General features: G+C 46.9%; 1 protein-coding gene across 2 annotated transcripts in view; it reads right to left on the bottom strand.

The window, feature by feature from the left end:
- Positions 1 to 20570, bottom strand: part of LOC144155094 (uncharacterized) — a 303882-nt gene extending 283312 nt beyond the window's left edge. For both annotated transcript variants that reach the window (XM_077686340.1, XM_077686342.1), the window contains exon 1: positions 20100 to 20570. The gene's annotated coding sequence lies outside the window, so the exon portion shown is untranslated. The remainder of the gene's footprint in view (positions 1 to 20099) is intronic.
- Positions 20571 to 22741: the final 2171 nt, after the last annotated feature.

Here is a 22741-nt window from a genome sequence, read left to right as displayed (position 1 = left end):
CTATTCCTGCGCCTAGGCGCCAGCATTTCTCTTGCATGAGTTGGTTTTATTGATTATGTGGTTTAACGCGCCGACGCTATACACGCGATGAGGCGCGCCGTAGTGGATGGCTCCGGATTAATTTTGATCACCTGGGGATGCTTAGCGGGCGCCGAAATCTCGAACACACGGGCCGCCGCGGCCGGGAATCGAACCCGCGTCCTTAGGCTCAGCGGCAGGACGCCTTAGCCACTGAGCCACCGCGGTGGGTGCCCTTGCTTGAATGACTCTGTAGGCGGTCCGGACCCTCTTCACGGTGTGTGAAGCGCTATTTTGCCTCACAAAAAAAAAAAGAAGATAAACACGAAAGAGAAATTCTAGCTGTAACTATTTATTTCTGAACAAACAAACCATAGTTTACTGTCAAACAAAAGCGGGAACCGTTTTGAACGGTGTGACCGTAGTTAAAAAAAACCTCATCCAGACTTTACGGTCCCTTTACTCCCCCTTACGAGATAAGGACATAGTATTAGAATGCCGGCGACAGGTACACAAATACACTGAAGAAAGCAGGCTGGTATAGTACCGGGTGATTTGTTTAATATGCCAGAAATCCAAGACAGGAACAAAAATGGCGCTTTCTCACGTAGGTTTACAGGCTCGCTACCCATTGTTTGCGGTAGAATACGCATATGTTCCCCATTATCATTGCCCGAGAAATCAGAAATTAGCCTTTTAAGTACTGGTTTTACAAAAATTGGAAGGAATAGTAAAAATATCAAATTTTACATAAACTTCATATTTGGTTGTGTTTAACATATGCGTCCCCAAGGTTGGCCTCAAATTGCATAGCCTACCACGTCATATCGCGTACCAGCCGCTCCTTGTGAATTGTGATGTGGCCGAAGCCTTATCCATTTTAGTGCAATGTTTGATCACGCTCACATCGAACCAAAAGCCATATTCGGACTTCATTGAAGTCCGAATATGAAGTCCGAACTTTCTTGGAACGAGAAAGATGCGCCATAGCGCACGTCATCACGTCCAAGGTGATGTCCAATGATAACCACTTCAAAAAAAAAAAAAAAATGAAGGAAGCTCACACTTTCGCAACAACGATGGAGTAAAGGTCGTTGCGGCAGCGAAAGAGAAGCAAGTGAAGGTTGCCTACAGCTTCGCTACCTTCAAGTCTTACTTGTTATTGTGGGCTTCCTTTTTTTTTTAGCGTTACCTAGAAGCTCCGCTAAAAAAACGAGTATTGTAGCCACTAGTACCTGCGGCCCTATCCAACCAAAGCGCAAGTTACAGGCCACCGTTTTGAACAGTGTTCCGCTAATCCCGTATCGAATCGACAGTAACTGTGCACCGGCTTGGTGCCGCTAGGTTGGCAGCGGTGTCGTTTCAGTGCCGCCTTTGAATGGAAAGTGTGCTGGCGGCCGAAAACTCGCAAAACCTCGAGACAAGGCAGAACTTGGCACTGATTATAGAAATGATGTAAAAAAATGCGCAAGTAAGGACGGGACAAGCGCATTTTTATTACACCATGTCAATACACCAACTAGCCCCTCAGGTCGCTTTGATGATTATAGAAATGTCCACGTTGGCGGGGTCGTGCGACGAGCCTGGGATGACATTTCGGAAGGCTTGACCAAAAAGCTTGGCTTTTATTAGGGAGCGCCGAATAATTCGAAACGATCGAATACTTGCATTCGAATCGAAGCGAATAACGAATAGAGAGCTATTTGATCGAATATTCGACAACACCGAATATCCGCCCATACCTGCTTACACTGATAGGCTTCCATGCATTTTTCATGCGCACGGGCAAAAACGCCTTCTGGCAAAGCACCCGTTATTGGGAATACCCACCGGAAACTGTCGTAACTCTCATCTTGTCGAATGTTTCCCAACAACAATTGTAGGCCCCTAAGACGACTGTACCATTACTCCGAAGTTTATTTACTTGTCATTATTACTTAGTTCACAGTACGGTTCCCATGGGCGACTACGGGAGGAGTATGGTTACAAAAAATAGCTGTAACTCTTGATTTATCAAAACTTTGCGAAATAATGATTTGAAGGTTGGCGGCTAACACGACGCTATCATTACTCCGGAGTTCCATTTACTTGTCACAATTAGTTATTTCAGAGTGAAGTTGTAAATGTTACAAAATTACTGACTGCGGTCCATATCTACGGGAAGGAAACGGACATCGCCATGTTTGCCTGCTAGGATAAAACTCTTGTCCCTCCCAGATTTATAATAGTCACCACTACTACATAAACATAAGAAAAATAAATACTTGTACGTGCACGAACCATGTGTGTGATGTATATTTTATATATCTTCTCTGGTCATCCACCTTCAAGCGTCAAATGGGTCGTAACTTTTTAATTTTAATTCCTTTACTTTCCATTAGTTTGCTTTGTAAATCTACGGCGTCTTCTTCCTTCTCCTTATCCGCACAGTAGCGATGGATAAACGTTAAGCCAAAGATAATGATAAGGCCCAAATCACTGCGTACAAATTATTTATCTGCCTACAAAAGTGACTGAAATGGGCACTGAATACATACGTAAACGCTGCTTAATACCTTCAGGTTTAAATTTATAGTGTGTAGGCCGTGTTCTGGGTAAAGCTGGAGCCAAATTAGGAACACTTCCGAAAAAAGTGCGCTCAGAAGCGCTGTTTACCTCGGACCATTCTCCTCGCCCATTTGGTCACGTCGGCTGTGACGACACGCTAGCAATTCTGCAATACAGCCTTTAACCGCCTCCAAGCCCCTTCTTCTGAGGCAAAGTTCGCCCGAATAAGCACAAAGCATTAAATTAGCTGACTGTAAGAATTTCGAAGGCTAGCTATGTCCCAAACCGCTGTGACACCACTGCAGAAGTTATCGAGGCGCCGCCCGCGAAAGGCGCTTAGTGTGTTCTCTCCTCCCCGGATCTGTACTTAAACCATGGCTTTAAATTCTGCTAGGCAATGCATAAATACGTTCTTTGAAGTGAACTTCATTATTCAGCCGCAAGTAAATGCTCGACGGTGAAGCGAAAGGCATGCACCAGAATTGAGTGGGGATGGCTTAATTAGTCTGCTTCCCTCTGCCGCCTCTTTGGTATACAACATTTATGCAGAAATATGCAATATGCAACAAAACTGATACAGAAGAGCCAGCGCACGCTAAGTACGTACTCCGGTAATCCGCGTTACACCGGCGTTGTTGAATACCGGATTGTTCTGGCATGTAGTCTTCGTGTGCGGCAGAGCGGCCCTTCCCTGAATAAACATCTGGGCGAGCTCGATAACACTGTGTGGAAGACCACACAGTGGGCGAGCCACTGCCAAAGCTGTGCCGAGTGCCAGCCGTATGTTAACAGCTGTGGTCTTCGGAAACAATGACGTGCGCACAAGGAAGATAGTGGATCCTTTTGAGATGGTACGGGACTGCCGGGAATGTGTTTACACGACGGCGGCTTCGCTCCAAAGTAAGCAACTCGCCTCTCCGGATAAGTTCGCAATACAGCGAACGATCATGTCGTCCGGATACCACGAGCCGTCTGTGAAACACTGGAGCGCTTTTTGTTTTGTTTTGTTTTTGTGACGGCTGTAATGCGCTCGTCCCTTTGACATCCCTTTGACAATATCTGGACAGAACTTCAGCAATTCATTCTAACACGGTGAAAGCCGTATTGTCGCGCCGCCCTAAAACTTTATCTCAATTTTCGCGATGCACTAGGGAGCCATGTTTCGAACATGTCGCGAATAACTCAGACAGCTGGAAGCAAACGGTGTCTTCTTCCCATCTCTGTCACGTGGGTTTTCTTGGCGCGCTTGTCCCAAAGCTCAAGTGAATTACCAACTAACCGAGACTTACGCGCTGTTGAGTTACAATCTCCAAAGGGAATGGGAATGAGCTAAAAGGCTGCCGATGGTACTCAGCAACCCCGAATACCGGAGCAGGAGGGTACGAACTACAAACTCATTTCAAAACAGTAGGAGGCTTGGGGACGCTCAGAGCTTGTGGTAAGGGTGTTTTTTAACACAAAAGTGTTTTATTCCGGGATTCACGAAGATTTCACTTACGTCGTGTGTGACACGGAAGCGACGCCAGTACAACAAAGCAAGCGGCCTGTAAAGGGTGCACCCCTGCACACAGGGTCTTCTTGCGGGAAAGCAACCTTAAGTACTAAATAGTAGGTGATACTTTGGGTTATTCGTTTTCGGGTTTTCTATTGCAACACGGAAGTATTTTAAGGCGGGACACACCAAGAGAATCACTGACGTCATATCCGCCACGAAAATGACGCCAGTACACCTTTGCCGAAGGGAACCGCCAGCAGGACGTCGCTCGCCAAGCACACCCACAAGACAGCCGCCGACCCGCAAATCATGCTCAGCTGCAGATTTCGCTGCACATTTCACTTTTGTGTTTCACCGATTCCTATGACACATGAATCAACCATGGTTTTTTTTCTAACTCAGCCACTACAGGTGCAATGAGGGTAGACGTGCGCGTTTACAAGCTGATTTCTGGGAGAGTTTTCGCTTATATTTATGCGCCGCCATTCGTTTATTTCTTCGCGTTCCTCCCTACTGCCCTCTTCCCATCACCTTCGGCATCTCCAACTCTGCACAACCTTGCTCGTGGAGTAGCTGGAATCCTTTTCTAGAAAAACCAATTTCCCCCAGCCACTCGTTTTTCTGAAGCCAGCCATACACAACCGCAAGTCCTGCGGCACGGCGCGTAAAACACCGAAAACAAAATTTAAATGAACTAATAACGCACGAAAGCCGCAGTCGTTATTTACAGCGTTTAGGGCGTTGAACGCGCCCCCTTAGGTAGCGCGACACTGAGCATACCTGACGAGACGGCGCCCTGCGGCGGGGACCGTAAATAAAGTTTGTGGCTTTGCTTATTTGCCGTAATACCGCTTTTCTTATTCTACGTAGTTTAATTTTTCGTTTTTAAGCAACTAAATGTGCCTTACTGTTGGTCTCTTACTTTCTTTCCTCTCTTTTTCTCGCCTCAAAATTGGCTCGCTTCCTTGTTATTCACAAAAGTAAAATGTTCTTCATGGAAAAATCCACGTGAGCGGCATCCGCGTTGTGCCGAAATAAATAGGCAACACACAGGCAGGCAGTATATGGCACATTTGACAGAAAAACAAGGCGGGCTTTTAATTACAAGCATGTCACAGCCGGTGGAAAATGTGCTAAACACGTCTTAAGGGCCTCTCCGAAGCCGAGCTCCTTTTTTTTTTTTTTACATTTGTCGCTTGAAATCGGGCGCTATCGATGCGCAATAAATTAACGAAATGGCTATAGCACCCGCTGTAGTTTTAATCCAGATAAAGCAGAGTACGTGTCGGGAGTCGAAACCACGTCTTACAAAAAAGGCGCGTCCTCGGCTCGGAACGTGCGTTGAGATCAGAATTTTGACGCTGAATACAACAATGAAAACTGCTTAAACTGCTTAGGGTGACAAAAACAGGCTGTGCGCCAATAAAACTAAGCCCTGAAGCAACAACGCAACGACGACGACAACGAGGGCACGCCTTGTAGTTCGCGCTCAATTAACGGCCGTCGTCAGGGCATTGCGCAATACCCGTTTGTCCAAAAGCGAATATATTTGTTTCTTTCTCTTTCTAAATTCTCCTCCTTATATAATTTAGACAACGCTGGTAATTAACATCCCTTGCGGGGGCTGCTGGGCTATACAGAAACGCCGAAGTGTTTACATTCCGAACACGACAACGAAAAAAAAAATAAAAAAAAACATTCACTTTCAGTATTTACTCACCGCGCTCTTATACAACTAACCTTATTAGCTACGCTTTCACCACAGCGCAAATATCCGAGTGCCTTGGGTTATTGACTGAAGGCCGTAATTAGTCTTTGGAAAGACCGAAAGGCATTTGCTGGCCATTAAGTTCTTATATGATTACTTATGTTGGAGTCGAGTTGCAAGTGCTGGGGCGATGGCGCCGCTTTTATAACGTTCAAAGAATGCAGGGCTTGGTACTGAACAATTCGCCGGTAAAAGAAAACGTGCACAAATGTGTTCGCCGTTAGGTGAGTATGCTACGCGGCCGTAATTTTCCGCCTCGCACGCAAACGCGCGGCACATCACTGGGCCTACCTCGCCCTACCGACTTTACTGTAATCCTGCGAAAAAGAACCCATACCCAATTTAGTGCAGCTAAAGAACAGCAGAAAAACGAGGATATGAAATGAAGAAAGACAGTTTGAAATGTACACTGCTGCCCGCGCGCAGTTCAGATGGGAATTAAAACGAAACGTTTTGCGCACGAATTCCATTTTGTCCAGACCCCCTCAGCCAGCCTTGAACTTCAGTTTTATAGCGCCGCTAGCACCTCCTGCACTGCTGCGTACGCTCGCGCTAGTTGAACTTGGGTCTGTGCCCGTCAAAGCCGGAGCATCTTTTTCGCGTTGTATTTCAAAGAACATTAGTTATGCGGATACTTATAACTAGCTTATTTTTAGATTGTCTCCCCACTGTTTATAGATGCTATTTGCCGAGGCCTCATAGCAGCTCCCCCTTGGCTCGGTATATGGGAACACCGAGTGCTATTAAAAATGATCTCATCTCATTTGTATAGATCGGTACTATGACGTTTGAGAAAGACATTACTCGAAATGCCGTTTATTCAGTAAGAATGAGTGGCATTAGAATCACTAGGTTACTTATTGTCTCTCTGCATATTTGGGAACAAAAATTCAATCAACTCACGAACTGAGGGCAGTAATGCCCGCAGCCTCTCCGGAGATCTGGGAATTCAGCCCCAACGATCGATTCAAGGCTACATGAGCAATGAACTGCCGCCGGACATCGTGGCAGATGCTAATAAGGTTAAAAAATGAGCCATGCTCACAAGTGTTAATTGTATAGTCTAGAAATGCTGTGAAAGAAGTAGAAACACAGTAATGCGGTTACTCTACCAAGAAATTTATCTTTCACTGCGTAAATCGTTCACGAATACCGGTGTATACCTATACACGTAAAGTCGTTTCAGCAACATTTCAGGAACATCAAGCTCTTTCGGGGCTCCCAATCTTTATGCTAGTGACATAATGGTTGCGATATAAAAAGTCTCTTTCTTATTACCAGACGTAAAAGATAATGGGTTGTTCTGTACGTGGCCCTGCCTGCTTTCGTTTTACGATGGCAACCACCCGTGCCGACATGTTGCTTTCACGTTAGCCTGCATTGGGCACGAAGAGCTATTAGTATTTTAAGTGCATTCATACGCGGCAATTATCATTCTAAATGCCTGTGCGCTTCTATATGTTCTCAACGAAGAAACCCGTCTGGCCGTCTGTAAATCTTGGTGTGTCAGATTTTCGCTGCACACGCAAATGATGCTGATAGAAGGCTTTAGGGCCTTCGTACGTTGACATAAGACTCCTTATTATGCCTCTGAAAATAATGTCTTCCAGGAAATGTATTTGTGCACAGTAGCTAAGCTGACTTCAAAGAGGCTTTTTTTAAGGCGCGTTATTGGTATGTATGGCTTCTTTGGCGGTATTCATAAAAGGCCCTTGGGCCTCTATATTTGCCTGCAAACATCTTACATTGTCCCTAAAAAACTGATTCACGGTAATTCATTTGCGTGTAGTAGTGAGCCAACACTAAAAAACTCGGTGTAAGCACCTTCCTGGTGTATATGAGGTTTTGAGTAGGTATCTATTATAGTACCCTATGGTCTTTATATTTTCATACGACTCGTCTTGTATCAATCATGCAAAAATGTTTTCGCAGCAAATCATTTGTTTATGTTCGTTTAGTACTAAAAAGATCGTTTAGTAGCATTTCACAAACGTGCATATGGTCTTATGGAGGTATTTAATAAAAGGGTGCTTACATGGCGCCTTAAAATTTGTCTTTCCAGCAATGCTCTTGCGTAAACTAGTGAAGCCAACCTTTAAGGGGCTGGGTGTATAGTACAGCTTTTTAAGCATTTATTGGGCAATTCCAACTTGGTACTTTTCCGCAATTTCTTTTAGTTTTCTCTTTTTAGGAAGCCGATACAACTAACAGGCTTCTTTTTTAAATTTGTTCGACGTTTAGTTTTAAGTAAATGGTTATTTCGTTATTTTCTTTTCCCGTACATCTCCCCGTATAAGGGCATAGAAAGGCCTTCCAGCCGAATACGACGGTACTTTTCGTTAACACATAACTTTTATATGCGTATAATTTTTCGACATGATGCAACACGCCCTGCCCCAACAATACCAAATCCAGCAGTCATCTCTGCTGCCTGTGGACGTGTCGCGTACTATACGCCCCATACATTTGTAGTTGTGCTAAGGCGAACGCTGAAGGAGCAGAGAAAATCCTTTCCGCATTTGCCGTTGGCCACTATCAGCAGCCGTAGGAGCCTTGTATCGAAATTTGCCAGCTCAGGTGCCGAGAGCACGGCTTCTTAAAGGCTGGCGAGGAATGCGCCTGTGTTGAAAATCCGGCCTGTGAGAGAAAACCGGCCCGGGGACGATTTAGCCCAACGTAGGATAGAGCTCCCGATTCTAGCCAACAAAAGCTCCTCTTTGAAAACCTGCCGTTGGATGGGCAGGGAGACGCCACGGAGATGTTTCGTTCAATAAACAAGACCCAGATCTCTGCGTTCAAACAACAATAAAAAAGAAAGAAAAAAAAGCAACACAAAAAAACGTCTTCAGCGAGTAATGTAAAGTGTTTTGGTCGCAAACGTGCCGCCGCAGCCCATGAAAGTGTCGACTTTAGCATTTTACGTTACCGTACACGCCACAGAAGCTCTACTGATGCTTTTATATGGTAATGTTCTCTTTTCATGCGTCATCGGCGCACGCCTCTTAATCATAATTGCAAGTGGATGACGCTTTGGCCACGTTTGAGGTGCATACAATGCACCCATTTATACATTTATACAATGGAAATTTCTGAACGTAAATATCAGCGTACGTACAAGCAACGTACAGTCTTTGCCAAAATTTTCTAGGCCAAGCCAGAAATGCATAGGCCAAAAGCATTTCAAAGTAGAAGCTTACCTTTCGAGCAAGGATGAAACGTTTTATGCTAGGAATCTGGAAAGAACACGTTGTACGTGTACTCTGTAAGTAATAGTAGTAACGAGTTTTGACGCCCACTTATTTGCTATGCTTCTTCATCCGTAATTATGTCCATCATGTGCGGTTTTCGGCCAGACAAACGCCTTCTCTCATCACCACCAGTGTCACATACAAAACAAAAGCTTCCGCAACCGCCGCGTTACGAAGAAATTCTTCATTGAGTCTAAACCAACCTCATAATTGCTGCAACTTGACAGACGCTACAAGCAGGAGTCTCCGACCTTAGCTTCGATCCTTAGTGATTCATCTATTAGTTGTAATGCTGCTTGGTAATTATCATGGTTGGAGCGATCGAAGGACGTTGCGGCGTCTATTCTCGACAGCGGGCTCAGTGCCATGACCGCAACCTCGAGGACGCAGCGGGCAGCTTGGTTTGTAAAGGCATTATAACCGCTGATGGAGGCACGGATTAGGGAGCCATTGAAACGCACGATAATTAACATGCTTCGCAGCTTTGACGAAAAGCTCTGCGCTTTAAGCCGCAATTGTTCGCAAGTCCTACGGTAAAGAAGACGGGACGAGCGTTGGTGGGTTGTTGAAGTCAGTGTCACGACATGAAAAAGAGCAAAAAAGTACACTAAGTGAAAAAAGTACTGCGATGAACAGCAAGGAAGCGGCTCAATTAGGCGCTGTCCCGAAAGGCGGGCAAGCGCTGTTTGCCCTATTGGCGGTGAGCGCGACCACGGGCGGCGCTACGAAGCGGGTCTCCGTGACGTCGGCTCAGGGATTCTCACATTTGTCATCTGCTTTATTCGGGCTCGCTCTCCCTGCTGTTTCTTTGCCCTCGGTTGACTTTTGATGCGCACCACATTTCGCGTGTGCGTAACTTTTTATCATAAAAAAGACTTAAAATTGCATACACTAGCTCAAGGCATGATTAAAAGTACACTTTTTGATACCGCGTCGGATGAAACATTGCCAGCGTCGCCCCATTCCTTGGGAAGCCGGTCCTGTGTGGAGCGCGAAGAGTCGGAGCTAGGCGTCAGCTACTGCATCGAGTAATCTCTCGAACAAAGGGAACAGCCAGCTGCTAATAACCGACAACCGCGCAAATGCAAGACGAAAACAAATTCCAGGCCTTCAGTGTTGTCGGCTTTGACAGTAGGCATTATGACTCCCAGTAATTGTATGTAAGGAGATGGTAAAACAGTTTTTGTGGCCTTGCCGAACGCTCGAGAGTATTGTACCACGTCACTTTACGTTGTCATGGCATGAGAGTATGCTGACATGCACTTTGGGGCGCAAAAAATATAGGTTTAGTTCCAAATAACCTACTGTGCGTATAGGCGCCTGCTGATTTTATACGAGGCTTCTAACCAGTACGGAAGTTCATTTAGCAAAACGTTAACAATTGAGCGCGATGCAAATAACGTGGTCAGTTCACGTTCAGAGGGTGAGATCGTATACAGGGCACCGCGCCATAGCCACTTCATCGACAAAGCAATTGTGGTTTCAACCTCGTCTGATATTTGTAGGTGTAAATCAAAGCATAGACTTAGGAATGACATACCCATTTTTCATTACTTTTTTTCAGTTATAGAAAGTCACTACTGAGTGTAAGAAGTCAGCATGGAGAGGAAATAGTGCTAGTCGGTTTCCATCATTTCTGCAGGTGCGCCGCCATAGCATAATTCCGCCATAACACACACGCACTTACCCACACATACACGCACACGCATACACACAACACGCAAACGCAAACACACGAGTGCACGCACAAACACACACACGCATGCCCGCCCACACACGCAAGGGAAGTATGCCATAAAACCTGAAGAAAATATCCACACGAACTTTGTGAGCTTCCCAAACATCTCCAAACCTCCTAATAAGACTTTTCTGACGGTGCATAAAAATCAAAGCATTGGGCACAAAAAAACATTCATATGATACAAGTCAACTACAACGATAGAAATAGGAGGCAGCCGTTTTATTTCCTGCTGCGCAATGCGCGTGTAGGGGCCCCCTGCTTGGTACGTAGCATTACAGACTGTTGAGTCTTCATAAGGGCATCAAAAATACTTTAGGGAAGCCTACGCATTTTGAATACTTATAGAGGAGCTCTGAGCACTGAACCTCGCAAATAAGCTAGAAAGGACGAGTTACACACGACCTTCTGACCGATGCTCTTAAGGAAGTTGTTCTCTCTTTCCTCATGTGTTGCAAACTTGTGCGGGATACAGCTTGGTGTAAGAAGCGGGAAAAATAACTGAATTACTGGAAATACGCTTTTTAATGTACTCAAGCATCAAAACGGCCGATGTCTAGCACAGGCACTGCTGCCCCTCACAAGCGGAGGGCATCAGACGACAGCGGCGCGAGTCCCAAAGGTGGCGTCAGAAGCCAGGGGGCGCCACTCAAACATCTCACCACCAGTGGTGCCTTTTTCGCGCTTTTAAAGGAGCCATGAAGAGAAAATGCAGGTTGGTTTTATTCGAAAGATTTTGTGTTTTATAGTGCCCCCAGCGCTTGTCCGGATACAAACGGTGCTTTATTCACTCAGAAATTAAACAATTTAGGTTAAAATTTTGATTTTCCCGCTCAATCGTGCGTTTTCGTGGTCCCAAGTGACATCACTGAAACCGACCGCTCTGCAGCCTAGAGTACCTTCATTCACGCATCCGCCGTACAGGGTAGAGACACGTATACGCTGGCGCCGCCATTTTTGGTTGCTCGCTCGCCGCCGAAGCAAGTCATTGTGTCAAAACCGCGCTAAAATTATCGCCGTAATTCGGTTTACTGAAGAAGTTTGAATCATATTGTCTGTTTCGCGTTGATAGGTCTCGTGGGAAACGAAAAGAATAACGCGCTTAGCCCATTGGCCCAATTGCGGCGGCACGGGACCGTTCGAAGGTTGTCTCCACCCTGTACAGCGGTGTTGGTTTGTTCCCGCGTTTCTTTACGTTCTGTAATCTAGATGGCGCCACCATACCGTGGCAAGCGTTTGGTTTGTTTTTGCCCGCATTTAAACCTGGCTTGTTTTTGTTCTGGGAGAAAATATTCGTTCCCTGAAACAGTGCTCGCTCGACAAATGGGGTCACGTAAGACACCGTTGCTTGCGTCAATCGGCCAGTGTCGTCTGAGACAACCCCAAGCCCCGTAGTGCTGTGCAGCGAAACCAAGCATGCTGCGCGCAGTACGAACAGCAGAACGCATCAGTACTTCTATGTTTACATGTGCTTTCGTAACTTCCACTGTTTGTCCCATCATTCTTATTGCTTTGTAAAGAATGTGCCCTAAATTTAAGCGCAAATCGCTGTTTCGTCTAGTTTGTAAGTTCTACCTAATTTGCGTCTGCTTCTGCCAGCCTCCGCCAATCGCAGAGCTTAGCTCATGTGACGACATAGGTTCTGTTGCGGGAAATGAGCTGGTGGGTCGCATGACCATTCCCGTTTTTCCTAATTATGTAGCTTATTTGAGCGAAGTTTACGTTAAAAGTGGTGTCAGTATGATTCTAACGAGACAATCTTTTGAATGAACCAAACTTGTGTTTTCTCTCATGGCTCCTTTAATACAGAATTAATGCCAACCAATTTGCTTAACTACACACTCTGTTGACGTATAGTTCTTATCTTTCTTTTTTTTTTCACGTGTTAGCAATAAATTCCAAAACCAACCGGCACTTGTCCGGCTTTCCGCAATGTTCATTCTAATAGCTTTTTCTTCTTTTTTTTCTTTTTTCCTCGCACGCCGTTAACCAAAGTGACTACTATGATCGTCCGAGGTTTGGAGCGAAGCATTTACCCACGCATGAACACTTAATTAGAATGGCTGACAGACCCGCCCTACGACGTCTGCGGCCCACTCAAAATGCTATAAAATGCATTAACGTGAAAGTTTTACTTGGCCAGCCTTCTTTACTTTCATTAGGTTCGCCAGCTGTGCCCACGAGCCGTGCCCGTCCGCTGTGCCTGGAACCGGCGCCATCACACCGGAGTGGAAACGACGAAGGGTGCAAAGGCGCAACTGTCGGGTCCGCGCCCGACTTTAGGCCTAACGTTACAGTGAACTAGAACAGAGTGGTTCAAACGCCCTATACTTTTAATACATCAAAAGTGAAGCCGAAAACGAGTAAAATTCGTTAGGGGCGCTGCAATCGCAAAACTTCAAAATGTGGCGCAATGGCAGAACACTCGCTTCACACGCAGAAGGCCTAGATTCGATTCCCATCAGTGCCGTACGGTTAAATAACTATACGAAAACTTCGGTAACTACGCTTAAGGGCTACTATATCGACCATTAGTATTTATTTTCCGTTCTCCACGATGTGCAATAGTCGTACTCTGACAGTGAAATCAATATTCGTGCTTCCTTGCAACAGACAATCACGAGCGAATTTGTAGTTTGCGATAAGAAAAAAACAGCAACGAAATTTCCTTAGCACCGAATACGCCATATACATATTTACGCCTACCTATACACATAGTTTCATACAAATATTATTCTATGAAACTCTATGCCTATACATGATTTTGCTTTACGTTACATTTGCTGAATCTTCGCCTGATAAGTGCGTGTTCACGCAGCGAGATGCTAGTCTGAGCTCGGCAGCGCTTTTCATCAAACGTGAAAAATCCAGGGCAGATTAGAAGAAGAAACATATATTTGGCGAACTGCCGCACTACCGGCGCATATTTTAGCCCAGGCGACTACTCGCTTCACGCCCGGTTTTTAAAATTTATGCGCTGTCTTCAAGCCACGGGGTGCATTATATTCCATGCGACGGCTCCGCGTCGCAGACGTTCATGTAGCAGACGACGCGAGACTTTTTGCCAGCCGCCGCACGACGGCACCGCCATCGCAAGAATACATACAGGGAATTCCTCTTCACTTTTACAGTAGTAATAATAAACACCATTTCTTTATGTAAATAATTATTTGCTTGTTTATATTTCTATATAACTTTATAATTATTTATTTGTTTGTTGGTTAGTTTTTAAATTATCCATGCAGAAGCTCAAGTTGCCACTGACTACCGCGTGGCGGCGAGACGATCGCAAGACTTCAGGGGATTCCCCTTTCGTGACCCTGTTTTTGCTTCATTTTCGGCAGCTCGTTTGAACCAGCCTGTGTTCTAGTTCACTCAACTAACGTCTCGCTTTGAGGACTAACGTCATCAACAGGTACCCGCAGCCTGACGTGCGAGCTTGACGGTGCTTGGCTCGTTGTTAAGCTTAACGTTAGAAGGACCAAACGTAAAACGGAAACGGTGACAACAGCAGCATGTCGGGGTTATGCTCCAGGCGTTAGTCCAAATTAAAGACAAATTGGTCGAGTATCTGCTCACTTCGCTGCAAATGCCGTCCAGGCACAACATTCTGCCCCAACTTCCCCGTAAGTGCCTCTCTTATCTCCCCCCGCCCACCTCTCATTCTGCCCCCACCCTTTCCATTACGGAGGAAGTTTGCTAAAGTCAATTCAATTTTCGCGCGTTCCACTGCTCGCAGCATCTACTACGACGTCTTGTTACCGTTTGGCTTGGAATACTTGGAACACCGCCATGAGGTCCAGGCTCGCGTGAGCTCTGTTTTGTATATCTCGGTCAAAATATTGTTTTCTACGCGTATTTTTATTTGCCATCGCGAATATCAAGCACATTTATTGTTAACTGAAAGAACACCGCGAGTACTGGTTGTGCATTGATGATTTGCCTCAAATATGCCTACTGTTTTCTTTTAACAGCGAAGCTGTTCTTGGTCGAGGCTTTCATGGGACGAGGCGTGGTAACGGGGGCGCAGCGATGTGGAGAGGGCATAGGCTAGCGAGGCGGAGAGCAAGTGCCAAGCACCGCAATGCAGGGGAAGCTACGCAAGTAGACCGCATCAAAAAATAAACAAAAAGGTATCACTCCGCCTCGCGTCGTGGCTCAGATGCGCGCGCGTACCGGGGAATAGCGTCTACGTGGCTGGTATTAAAGGCAGGAGTGGCGAAAGTCGTGTGCTCAAAGTTCAGACGTGCTGGTTTCACAGCATTCTGCTTGGATACACGCCACGCACCATCTCTGAGTTCATAGAGTAACAAACACTGAAATCAGAAGTAAACACCCGTAAACTTTGTCTGTCCAGATAACACTCGCAAAATCGTAATTGCAATAATTGAGTTGACAGTATTTGGAAGTTTATTGCATTCAGAAGCCTTGCACCCTTCTTTCTTCGTTGCTGTAAGTGCCCGATCACGCTCTCTAGCCTTGGAAGAGTTGTACACTATGTATGAAACTGACTATAGACGAGAGCGCTTGGTGGTCGTTTCTCGAATGTTCGGGAAATGGGTAAAAACGCGCACTGTCAGGAAGAAGAAGCTGCCCGTCCGGAGCGCCAGCGTATAGCTAGCGCGCGAACGGGCACGGCGCCGCCGGGCGAATCCAGAAGCCTGCGCGAGGGACGCCGAAGCCAGTGCGCAAGCAGACTATAACTGCTCAGCCAGTCTTAGCTTGTGCAAATAGATCTTCTGTCCTTGAGAAATTCTATAAAGCTTAGCCTTGAGATTATGTAAAGCCCAAAAGCCTAGCTGTTAACATTACCGCTCGCGACGTTAAGTCAGTGAAGCTGGACTAATTTTTCCTCAACAATGTTGACAAGCATGAAGCATGCTACCAGATTTAGTAGTTCGGAGATGTTTTGCCTATATTGAGTTCTCGTTCAAGAATTCTTTGAAGATCTGGCCGGATAGCTGAATCGAGCAACAGACAGACAGACAGACAGACACACAGACAGACAGGCAGACAGACAGACACCAAAATTTTCGGGTTTAAGTAGCCCAAGAAAGACTATCGTCTTGAAAAAACCAGCGCAGCTGGAACGAGGATAGATGACGACGTGAGTGACACACCACGAGCACTAATAGGTGCGCTACGTCGTCTCCTGTCCTCGTTTCGGATGCACTAATCGTGTCCAACTAACATGTTCAAATAACTACTTTAGTTAGGCCTAATGTTTCGCTTTGAAGTCTTACGTAGTCGACGGGAAACCACCGCTTGAAGGAGAATGGGTTTAGCGTTGCTTGGAACGCTGTTAATCCTTGGCACGTCGTTCATGCCCTCTCCGCTTTCCACCTGACTCTGCGCATGTCCAGTCGTTGCCTAGCTTCGCGGTCCTTTTCTTTTGTTTTATTAATGCGACGCACGCGCTTTGGGATGGGTCACGGTCCCGTGGATTTGGGACGCGGCTTCCGACTGCGACGCCAGCTTTGTCGCTCTCTAACCTTTCGCATTAACAGCAAATTCGGCGAATGGCAAACCCGCGACATCAGAGTTTATCCCTCGCTGCTGCGACCTTGCGCAATGCGGAGTCCCGTCCTCGTACTGCAAAATGTCATGCCACAGGGAAGACCGCGTTATTGGTTCCATTCCGAGGCTAGGTCCCCATTTGACCCTACATTGTTGTTTGGTGGATCGGGAAGCAGGGAAGTCCAACGGAAGTACCTCAGAGCGCAGTGAAGCAGCTCGGGCGGGCAGCCGTAGGACGTGGGATTTGTCAAATCGGATGACACGTGTTTTCCCTCTTACTTTGTTTCCGCTTTGTTCCAAAGGGGGAACCAATTGAATGTCTATACAGCTGTTCCTATGGAAAAGAATAGAAGCTATACACTTATATTCTTAGCCCATGCTTTCAAGCTATGCGATGGTTATGTCAGTCCCTGTGGAAGAGCGTACGTTCGAGAATGTTAGGAAGCCAACGAATACTAGAGTAAAGCACGGCTAATTTTGTCCTACCTAAAAAGATGACAGAGCATCTCCTCCACCAAATCGCACACTGCTCTGCGGTGCAATGTCTGGAACCAACAAACCGATTTCGCCAAATGGCGCAGCGCAGCATACAGTTCACCTTTAAAATATTGTCTGCGCCGTGGCATTACGCAATGCCAAGATGGCGTTCTGCCACAGCAGGGATCCCTTTCCTGAGTCAAAACGTATGCTGCTGCGCCGCGTCGTTTGTCGAAATCGCTTCGTTTGTCCCAGACATTGCACACAATGCACGTCGAATAAGACGCGCGCGACTGCCTTTCACACTGAACGCGGCCAACGAACGGAAACCAAGACAGAAGCTCGCGTCAGCTATATTTGCTCCGAAGGCCATGATATTACTCCAACCTCATTATAAGGTCTTTTCCATATTCCGTACATGTGTGCATGTGTACCTAATAACATCATTACCAACATTAAAACTTGACGCTTTCTTTCATAACTAAAATATAGTGTAGAAAATTTGCAGCAAACGTCTTTACTTTTAAAGTAATTAAAAGCTCTTTATTTCGAAAGGGGCAGGGGCCTAAATCTTCTTTTCTATTTTCAAGTAGATATACTCGATTGCAAACCGTGTTAAACATTCAGTTTGTTTTCACTTTTCATTATTAAAGTTCACCTAGGCAATATGCTTGGTCTAGCCTTTGCAGAGGTTTATTCCTTTTATATTTCATTTTCTTCAGAAATTCGTTTTCTGGTGATGTCTACTTCATTTAGTCTACTTTGTTTACGGCCGCGGTTCACTGGGAATGTAGTCCTAGACTTGGGGTATGGGCCAGCCAGGGGCGGATCCAGGTTTTTTTCTGGTGGGGGGGGGGGGGTCAGCTTCTATCAGAGATGATGATGATGATGAGGAGGAGGAGGAGGACGAGGAGGAGGAGGAGGAGGAGGAGGAGGAGAGGAGGAGGAGGAGGAGGAGGAGGAGGAGGAGGAGGAGGAGGAGGAGGAGGAGGAGGGCCTCCGCCAATGGAGCCAACCAGCATCTTCATCTTTTACGTTTACATTGCTATACATTCACTTTCAAGTTCACCTTAAGGTTCCCGGAAAGCAGTGCTTCGGCCGCGAGACTCCACTTTTGCGCTTATCAAAATTTTCCTCGCTCTTTTCCCGCACTTCTTTCATCACATTCATGCTTTCCAAGTTTTGCACACGTCACACTTTTTTCCCTCAGCGCGAAGTTCCATGATTACCCCACTAAGGCGACAAGAGTAGGTTCCTTTCCTTTTCTTCACTTAGGCATTGCGTCGATCGAGCCATGCTATATTTGTCCCCTCGTGTCGCTCGTAACAACTCTTATAGGTCTGCTTAGCCGCAACCAATCCAAGCAGCCAACCAATGCGACCACTGGAGCGGACTGTGTGAACAATGAGGCTCGGCGCACAATTTCACCGTAAAAATAGTATCTGCGCTTTGACATCGCACAGTGAAAAACGTTACATGACGTCACGACAGGGGTCACGTTCTGCGCCAGATCGTATGCTGGGTGTCGCCGTTCACTGAATAAGGTCCGGCGGTCGCAATGATTCCGGGGCATTGTGTCGAAGCACGCTCACGGCAGTTCGCAGAGTGACGCTGCCCGAGAGCTCGTATAGTAGCAACCAACTGATCTGCGTTAAACGGGGCAAAGAGCGCTAGTGCTAACTTGACACCCGCGGCACATTTAACATTATTGAAAGCATTTGCGAAACTATACATACCGTGTTTTTGTCTGCATGTGAAACAAAGTATTTGTGCTAATAATGTGCTTTCGTTGTTGTTGTTTTTAGTGGCTGCAATTTTGCTATGGAACTACAGCTCTAGTTTCACAATACTGGACATCGGATCGCCAGGACCGGCAATCGTGTTAAATCTGACTGTCACGCAATCGTTAGTCTTATTAGCTGTGACCAACACCCGTTAATTCCGGTATGCAAATCGGAGAACTGGCACGATAACGACCCTCGTCTTGTAAAGTGGACACAACCTTCTCATAAACAAATACAAGCGACACTAGCAACCAGTTGCAACGCGTACCTAGTGAGCGACGTTTATTGCCCCAGTTCGAGTATTTGCACAGCACAAGGGTATCATATACTGATTGACTCTGAAAGGCACATGAAGCAAACATTCGTCTCCACGTGCCGGACCTTTTTTTTCCCCTCTCGTTTCATAACTTCTCTCTTCTCGCGTTTCTCCCCGACAGAGAATTTCATTACCTTTTGGTTGCTGGAGCGTTGGCTGCTCGACCTTTGTTTATCCAACAAAACGCATCTCTAATGGGCCACGGACCGAGCTCGGTCGTGTTACAAGTAATGGCGTCATTGTGCACCGCCAGTTCGTCGCATTGTCTCCGACATGCGGGGATAAACGGGACGGCCCGTAGAGAGAGTGACGGCGTTCTTTCCTCTCCGTGCTTTGAGAAACCTGAGCGCCGGATCAGGTTTCCAAGCGGGCGGGCGCCAGGGAAGCACGGATGAGTAGGTGCATCTCGCAAGCGCGGCGCATCTCATAAGCGCCAGGCGTAGGCAGCACTAACGCAGCTAGTTCGCATTACTTTCTCTTCTCTTGAGTCGCATACTACCCCTGCTTCTTCTTTTTTTCCCTTTTTTGGTTATTACGTGTGCTTCGGGTATTCTGAAACGAGGCCCACTAACTTCAAACAGTCATTGCGGGGGAAATAAATGCTGACTCCCAAAACGATTAATGCATAAGCTAGTAAACAGGTCAACTGGCCTTCACTAGCGCTCAAAACTCCTTGACGCGATCCTGAACGTTAACATGTAGCAAACGCGCATATTCGCAACTATTTCGTAAGGAAGCAAGACGGCGAAATCAGTTCGTGCTCATGCCAGCTCAAGATAAGCACAGATGTAGGGCGTTCCACGAAAATTTCGCCAGAGAGTGTCATTTCCCGAACGGGAGCAGGGCAAGAGGCGTGCTGGGCCTGTTCGCGTCGTCCACTCCTCTGTTATGACGATTAGCCGCATGCGCAGCTCGGTGACAAGGCGGCCGTAAACACCGCATAATACGCGACACTCCCACGAGCTCACCCACGAGCTCACCCACGCTTGGTGCTGTGCGTGCTTTGTCCACTGGCGAAGTTTCGTAACTTGGCCCATGAACGAAGCACACGCCGTGGCTGTTTGGACTGGACGCTCTCGGCGCAAAGACATCCGCGAAAGCTAACGCGGGGTCCAGTCGCAAAGAGATTCGCGAAAGCTAACGCGGCGTGCAGTCTCTGTGTGGGCGAAAAAGGAGCAAGAGGTCACTCACGTTAAAAGGGGATCATCGGCACTCGAGCAGCTGGCAGCAACGACAGAGCGAAGCGCGGCGGGATCTCGGCGGAGGTGCCTGGGCGGCCGTCCACGTGCGCTCCTCTCTTCGCGGCCGGTGACAGGCGTTGTGCGTTGGAACGAACGCGGCGGTGACAGCAGGTTGCGCTCGCTGGCTGCGCCTCCGGATCGGTCAGCTCTCTTGGTCGTTCGGGTTCGTCAGGAAGGTGCGGTTCCGTTCGAAAACGTGCGTGTCTCTTTTTTTGGGCTTTTTTTTTTTCTTCTTTAAATTGAAAAGAGAGGACGACAACAAGGTTATGACAAAGTGGCTCTTTAGGGGAATAAACCTACGTCCTCGGGTTGCCTTAAATCTAGCGTTTGACGCCGCTGTCCGCTTACTCTGGGGTAGTTTTGGTTTGTCTTGTTTCGTCAGCGGCAGCGCGGCACTACAGCTAGCGGAAGCCAAGCTACAAACTACCACCGACTGAGCAACATCGGCGGAGGAGCCGGCCAATGGGGGAGGAGGATCGGCGGAGGCGCCCGCCAATCCCGGAGCCGGGAAAGAGAGCCGGGCGAGTCCATGGCGAAGCGCGCGAAGGGGTGGGCGCCATCCAAGCAGCGGCTTAATAGAGAGAGAGAGCAAGGTGGAGAAAAAGCTCGGCTTGTTGCTTCGAAGCTGGTGCCGAATGAGCGCGCTGCCGTTCAATTCTTTCTATCCTTTGCATTCTTTTTTTTTTTCTTTCCTTTCGCGATTACCACCGAAGGTGCCTGGAAACATTTTTTGGTTGTTGCGCCCAGTGTGGACACAGGGATCCTCGTGCTGATAGCCGTATTTGTTGAGCTTCGTCGCCACTTTTTTTGGAAATGCAAACTAGCGCCATGTGCATACATTACAGACCCGCGAAAGCTATACCTGGTCGGTGAGCACTGCATGCGAGAATGGGGCCCAGAGCGCAAATAAAGCCAATCCCTGTTTTCCGGCACGGATATTTCCTACATTGCTTTTTGCAGCTTCCTGGCTGCATTGTTTCCGTTTCCTTAAACTGGTAAGTACCTCATGCAGCGTATTTCGTTATCTACATTGAAAAACGAGTACGATGTAACCCCTGAGCGGACGCCCAAAAGTTTGTTGGTGCTTGGCGCACGAGTAAAATAAAAATACAGCACAGTCCCAAACGAGAACATTTTGCACAGGGTTCTATATTGAGTGAGTGAGTGAGTGAGTGAGTGAGTGAGTGAGTGAGTGAGCGTTGTGCAAAGGAGTTTAGCAATGAAAGTCACCGGGAAGGTCCTCTCTGGGCGTTCACGTTGTGGAATATTCGGTGCTAGTTCACTCCGACGTGCAACTCTGTAACGAAGTTTGCACCGTCCAAAAGCTTCTCTCCTCGAGACGCCTTGTGGCCTTGTTGGAAGAACGCATTCTCAACTTTGAGCGGTATAGGTCCCATCTCACCGACCAAAAGCCGGGAAACGCGGAACTTCTTGCGGAGGTGTGCAATCTTTTAAAAACGGGCCAGGTCCAATCCGAACGACGTCCTCACTGCAAAACTTCAGTGGCTGGGGTTCAGAATGAGTTCTAATGACGGAGGCGAGGGGTCAGGCCAACAGTATACCTGTTCATCAATGTGGTTCGCCTATTCCTCATCGTTCCTTCGTTTGTCGGAGGAGCATTTTACTCGGTAGTTATCGTAGGTTTACATTCACAATTTTGTCGGACTGACAACCGTACCAAGGCTTTTTTTTTTTTTTTGTGAGGGGTTAAGGCTACTTTGCAATCCACATACACGCAGTCCTTGGACATATTATTTTGCCCGCCGCGGGGCTCAGTGGCTAAGGCGTTATGCTGCTTAGCCCAAGGACGCAGGTTTGATCCCGGCCGCGGCGGCTGTTTTTCTGACGGAGAAGAAAAACGAAAACGCTCGAATGTTGATATTTAGTGCAGGTTAAAGATCCCGAAATGGTCGAACTTAACTCGGAACCCATCCTCTACGGCGCACCTCATAGCCCAGGTGTAGCTTTCGGCGCGTAAAATGCCCAAAATTGGAGTGCAGAACATAGTATTTGAAGAACTTCACATATAAAGTATTTCTTCTACGGTCAGAAAAAAACAGTTTGGATAAGGAAGTGCTTAAGGGGGTGGGGGGGTCTTTGACCTTAAAGCCACACGCCTGGGAAAGTACTGATGTAATGAAAGCGAGGACTAGTAAGAGCACAGGGAATCGAATGCGCTGCAGTTTTGGAATTTAAAAAAATTGTTCCTGATTGAGCAGGTTCATGAAACGAAAGCACAATTTTGTTAAATTTGAAGGAAAAGCTAGCCTTGGGTAACTAAACTCCGTTCAAGCTCCGAAAAATATTTTTAACCAAAAAAAAAAAAAACAATAATATTGAGGTTCAGGAAGTTGGCAGTGACGTAAGAGGGGGAGGGAGAATGGAAAAGAATCATCCCGGCCATCTCCACTAACGTGAAACCTGCGGAGGGGCGAAGCGCGCAGTTTATTGCTGGCGCCTTGGCGTTTTTGCCCACAGAGCTGAAACCGTTGGTGGGTAGAGGTATACAGATTTGCGGCAAAAGTCTCGTGTTTTTGAAGAACGAAGCGTTCTAGCGCGAGGCATTGGAAAACAAGTGTCCCGGTATTTTAG

The sequence above is a fragment of the Haemaphysalis longicornis genome, unplaced genomic scaffold, assembly GCF_048455015.1.
Source record: "Haemaphysalis longicornis isolate Haplotype H1 unplaced genomic scaffold, Haemaphysalis longicornis Haplotype H1 scaffold_1, whole genome shotgun sequence".
Lineage (NCBI taxonomy): Eukaryota > Metazoa > Arthropoda > Arachnida > Ixodida > Ixodidae > Haemaphysalis > Haemaphysalis longicornis.
The sequence above is the reverse complement of the archived record's forward strand: the minus strand, read 5'-3'. Positions and strand labels throughout refer to the sequence as shown.